The 6,276-nt window shown below is 42.9% G+C and overlaps 1 long non-coding RNA gene across 1 annotated transcript; it reads left to right on the forward strand.

Moving 5' to 3' along the window:
* The first annotated feature begins 1,581 nt into the window (after positions 1 to 1,581).
* On the forward strand, positions 1,582 to 2,217 carry LOC309634780. Its single transcript, XR_014248427.1, has 2 exons — positions 1,582 to 1,880; positions 1,941 to 2,217. It is a non-coding gene; the product is annotated as an uncharacterized lncRNA (long non-coding RNA).
* Positions 2,218 to 6,276: the final 4,059 nt, after the last annotated feature.

A 6,276-nucleotide genomic window follows, 5' to 3' on the forward strand; every position in this document is an offset into this window, starting at 1 on the left:
GTTCTGCATTGGTGTGCTCCGGGTCCTGCACGTAACTTGGTAGGAAGCTTGGCACAGTTCTCCATTCAGCGCCTGCTATGATGAGTTCTCTTCGTAGCCCAGGATTAGGTACATAGACTTTTGGTTGCTGGTTCCACAGCATCAACGGCTATCAGTCTCACTGGATATCAGTGTCCACATATAACAAGGGCAGCCACAGTATCAACAACTATCTGTCTCACTGGAAATTAGGGTACACACATAACGAGGGCTGCCACAGGTCATCGGCTATCTGTCTGAATGGAAATCAGTGTCCAGATGTAACAAGGGTAACCACAGCTTCAATGGCTATTATTCTGAATGGTAATCAGTGTCCACACGTAAAAAAGGCAGGCACAGCATCAAGAGCTATCAGTCCTACTGGAAAACAGTGTCCACATATAACACACACAACTACAGGACAACAGCTATCAGTCTCTCTTGAAATCACTGTCCACATATAACAAGGGCTACCGCAGCAACAAGGGCTATCAGTCTTACTGGAAATACGTGTGCACATATAAAAAGGGCAACCACAGCATCAATGGCTGTCAGTCTCACTGAAAATCCTTGCCCACATATAACAAGTTCAGCCACTGCATCAACGGATATGACTCTCGCTGGAAATCAGTGTCCACATATTACAAGGGCACCATAGCATCAACGGCTGTCAGTCTCACTGGAAATAAGTGCCCGCATATAACAAGGGCAACCAGAGCATCAATGGCAATCAGTCTCACTGGAAATCAGTGTCCACTTATAAAAAGTCCAACCACAGCATCAAAGGCTATCAGTCTCACTGGAAATCATTTCCCACATATAAAAAGGGCAGCCACAGCATCAAAGGATATCAGTCCCACTGGAAATCAGTGTCTAAGTATAACAAGGGCAACCAGAAGTCAACGGCTATCAGTCTTACTGGCAAGCAGTGTTCACATCTAACAAGGGCAACCAGAGAAATAACAGCAATCAGTCTCACTGGAAATTAGTGTCCACAGATAACAAGGGCACCAACAGCATCAATGGTTATCATTCTCACTGGAAATCAGTGTGCAGATATAACAAGGGCAACCACAACATCAAAAGCTATCAGTCTCAATGGAAATCACTGTCCACATATAAAAAGGGAATCCACAGCATCAACGGCTCTTAGTCTGAATGGAAATCAGTGTCCATATATAAAAAGTGCAGGCACAGCATCAACAACTATCAGTCTGCCTGGAAATCAGTGTGCACTTATAAAACGGGCAACTACAGGACAATGGCTATCAGTCCCACTTGTAATCACTGTTCATATATAACAAGGGTTACCAACAGCATCAAGGGCAATCAGTCTCACTAGAAATCATTGTGCACATATATAAAGGGCAACCACAGCATCAAAACCTGTCAAGACACCTGAAAATCAGTGTCCATATATAAAAAGGGCAACCACAGCATCAATCGCAATCAGTCTCACTGGAAATGTGTCCACATATTAAAAGTCCAGCAACAACATCTAAGGCTATCTGTCTCACTGTAAATCATTGCGCACATATAACAAAGGCAGCAACTGCAACAACGGCTATCAGTCTCACTTGAAATCACTGTCCACCTATAACAAGGGCGACCACAGCCTCAAGGGCTGTCAGTCTCACTGGAACTCAGTGTCCACATATAAAAAGTGCAACCACAGCATCCACGGCTATCAGTCACAATGGAAATAATTGCCCACATATAACATGGGCAACCACAGCATCAATGGCGATCCTTCTCACTGGAAATTTGTGTCCTCTTATAACAAGGACAACCACGGCATCAACAGCTATCAGTCCCCCTGGAAATAAGTGTCCACGTATAATAAGTGCAACCAGATGTCAAAGGCTATCAGTCTCACTGGAAATCAGTGTCCACTTATAAATAGTCCAACCACAGCATCCAAGGCTATCATCCTCACTGGAACTCAGTGTCCACATATAACAAGGAAAATAGATAATCAATGGCTATCATTCTCAGTGGAAATCAGTGTCCAGATATATCAAATGCAAATACAGGTCAACAGCTATGTCTCACTGGAAATCACTGTCCACATATAACAAGGGCCACCACAGCATCAACAGCTATCAGTCCCACTGGAAATCAGTGTCCACGTATAACACAGGCAACCACAGGTCAATGGCTATCATTCTCACTTGAAATCACTGTCCACATATAACAAGGTCTACCACGGCATCAAGGGCTATCAGTTTCACTGGGAATTAGGGTCCACATATAACAAGGGCAGCCACAGGTCAAAGGTTCTCTGTCTCACTGGAAATCAGTGTCCACATATAACAAGAGCAACCATAGGTCTACGGTTTGAGCCGTGCACATCCCGTGACACACAGAGTCTTTTCAGTAGTAAATATTGTAGCACTACACAAGCTGAGGGTTGTTGTGTCCACGGATGTGGAATCTCAGATATGGGGGGGGGAACCCCAAATACAATAGGCTGATTATAATTTATACAGAAATCTTGGACTGCCTGGAGGTTGGCACCCTAAGCCCATGTTGCTCAGGACTGAAAGTGTTTGTAAGCCTTTGGAAAATACATTTTCCTTAAATGAAAATTTACATGTCTCAAGTACTTGGAATGGGTAAATTTTTCTTCCCAATACAACAGAGTTAAATAAAACTGGCTTTCTTCAGCCATCAAACACTTTGCAGCAGGTTTTTTCTTACCAACATACTGGAAAAATTACCTTATCCCTCCAAAAACAAACCTGAATAGCAGAGCCGAGTACAAGACCCTGGCCAACGATATGCTGACAAGCTCATCAGGAGTCAGGATGGAGACTGGTCCACAAACACTCTTTAAGCTGATGGTCAACAGGTGTGTCACCACCAAAGGGTTCAAACGACAGCACTGGCAAAGGCTCGTACCCGCAGTTTACCAATGGGCTCATGACAGGGTGAGGCCACTGTGCAGACACGATACTCCACATGATGTTCGTGTGCAAGGGGGCCATCTCATGCCAGCTAGCTGAGTCTGAAGTCTTCATGACTTGTACAGAAATCTCATTTCAGTAGGCTTAAAAACTGAACGTTATGTCAAAAAAAATCATGAAATCCTATACTTGTATGTAACATGAAGCAGCTTCCTCATCTCTGTTCATTTAACAGAAAAAACGTGGTGACAGGAGATGGGGAGGTTGTGCTTGGCCTTTTGGAGAATTTCATCCCTAGACTAGTGACATCCCACATCACTCCTGCCCTTCATCAGGTGATGGCCCTGCTGCTTCACTCTACCTGGCCTTTGTGCTCCCGGCCCGTAATCCCCACCCAGACAGCTTTTGCATCTCTGATACGTTCCATGGGAAGAGGTGTGATGACTCAGCCTACATGTACTATATGCAAATATGCCTTGGGAAAGATTTTTAGAACATTTACCTCTGCCAGAAAAACTTGGTTTTCCATTTACCTTTATTCCACTGACAAAGCCACCTTGGCAGTATTGCTTATTATGAGATGAGTTATTTTCTGGCTTTTAATCATTACTGGGTATAGCCACTGATATGTATAAAGCCCTCCTCCTCCAGCCAGCTGGTTTATTTGTTAAACAAATATTTATTCAGTGCCTTTTCTGATCTAAAGTCACCAGCAACCAGCTGTATCATAATAAATGGTTCTGAAAATGCATCTGCATCACATTTGGGTTTGCGTCATCGTCAGATTAATAGAGATGCCTGTGGTGAGGCTGCCCCCAGCTCAGCTAGAGGTTCTGTTCACACCCACCCCTCCAGGCTGGATTCCGCAGCGCCCATCTGGGGGCAGCTGTCTGTTTGGAAATAAATATGGATGAAAATAACTCTGGGTCAGATGTCTAGCCTCAACTTCCAGGTCAGTAGCAAAAGTTCACAGAATCACATCACCCCTTAGTTGTCACTCGCCTGGGGAAGCTGTGCCAGCTTCAGGCCTCATTTCTCTCTCTTTCTTTCACCCAAAAAGACGGAGTTGCCCACCACAACCACCCCCACCCCCACCCCCGCTTCAGGGTGAAGGATGGGCACCAACTGCAATACCTTCCTTCTGGGCTCATTGTTCTAAGACTACTACACTTTCCTGAATGGCCGCCTTGAGAAATTTACAAAATCATTTCACGATCAAGGCCACTTGGTGGATCAATGGAAAAACATTGCATGAAAATGTTTTCCTCCAGTTGCACTCTTCCTTCTCTTTAGGACTCAGGTGTCACAGGATAGATCAAAGGATCTGACACAGAATGGAGATGTTGGAACTGGATGCAATAGTCTCTTCCCTGTGTCAAGTACAAGGTGACTGTTTAGCTGTGTTCTACAGGACATCCACTCAGGTATTACAATAGCAACAAAATACCAAACACATGATTGGTTACTAAGGACTGGATTTTTTCTTGCTTTCCTTTGCTCACTCTTGCCTTTCTTTCCATCCATACTAGTACTAAGTTGGATTTCAATCAAGTGACAGTTTGTTTCTAGACAATTAATTCTGGAAACAAGCAATTGCTGAAATTTTGGAAATATGTATCATGAGGCTACAAATAAAGTAGTCAGAACATGATCACTTGGTGGAGATGATTATTTGTTGTTCTATCTGGGAAAGTCTTACTTAACCTCATGTTCTAAAATGTTAACCTCTGCTACCTGCTTACAGACTGTGGAGGGTACACAGCCCAGAAAACAATGTCAATGTTTTTCTCTAATGAAAGTTCACACTTATGCCCAAAACACTGTCCAATTTCAGAAAACACATGAGTACTCACTTTTTTAGCCTAGGTCTTTGTGATGGTGTCAGAAATCTGTTTCTTCCTTTCCTTTACAGTTTTAGAAAATAATTCCTCAAACTCATGACAATCTATGGATGGCTCTTCAATTTTTTCCCAATAAGTGAAACACTGCAGTCTGTAAAGTTAAGCAAAAGACCCATGAGAGAGCCATCAGACCAAACTGCAGGACATTATGGTGAGTGGGAACAGATGGGGATGGGGAGGACAGAGGCGGCAGAGGAGCAGGGAGAGGACAGCAGGCAGTGGAGGATGGATGGAGATCGAGGAGAAGATACTCTTTTCTGTACTATCACCATTTGTTTAATCAACGTGATGAGAAACAGCATCAATACAGAATGAGACCTTTGCCTGGAAAGAGTCGTTTCCAGGAATTCTCAGTCATCAAGTCGCCATATAAAAACATAAAAGAACAACCCCTCTCGGTATGGCTCTCAAGGCAGGAAATGTCTGATATCTCACAAATCCAACATGACCCATCAGCTTTGTGGGTTATTTGTGGGTTGAAAATGATTCACTTCATGCCCACAGAGGCACCTTTGTCTCCCCACCGCTGCCCATCACTGCATGTCACCTGACTCTTCAGTGACTGTGGAGTCATGTAGTACCACCTAAAAAGGGGAGATCCATTTAAAAAAAAGCAGAACAAAAGAACTTCTTATACTGCATATGGATAAAATGTGTTTGGGGCACAGTTGGAAATGATGCCTTGACACACAGAAGTGACCTGGCAAATTACTCAGAGAATGAGCTGCAAAATCAGAAGTAGTCAAAATAGATAGATTCCTCCCCCATTATGATTCAGTGAAGAGAAATTTAATATAAGAAATGAAAATGAAACTGGTAAATATCCTATTTCTAAATCTGTGCCACATCACACACACACACACACACACACACACACACACACACACACATATTCAAAGAGTCATGAGAACTTGGGACAAGGAAGTCCAGTGAAATTTAAAGGGCATGCTTTTTCTTGCACTGGCACATTCCACAGCCATGTCCCAGCACTGTCCCAGGGGTCGGGGAACTAGGTTATGGAACATGCATGGATAAGTAATACACCAGCAGCGTACCTGCTGGGAGGCATTCTTTTACAAATATCATATCTTTTATAAAAATCATATAAGTTTGTGATTTTATGACCTCACAGTGTTGCAAATAATCTACAGAAGTGCCATGAAATGCTCAGAACTAAATCATTTCACACATGGGGTGTGGATGTGTGTATTTTTGTGTAGCACATTTCTGAATAGTAAAACAAGACTGTGCCTTCCAAAGGATGCAGAAAACATCCTCAAGAGTCAGTCTGTCTAAGTATTTGATTTAATTTTATAAGATATTTGTCAGAGTGAAGTTCTGCAATGAGGCAACAGAGCATGTATGCTAAGAAAAATATATCCCTCTATCTGTAAAATGTCAGTCAAAAACTACATAGACAGAAATCTGTACATTGATTCATGTCATTTGTT

The sequence above is a fragment of the Balaenoptera borealis genome, assembly GCF_965194805.1.
Source record: "Balaenoptera borealis genome assembly, chromosome: 9".
Lineage (NCBI taxonomy): Eukaryota > Metazoa > Chordata > Mammalia > Artiodactyla > Balaenopteridae > Balaenoptera > Balaenoptera borealis.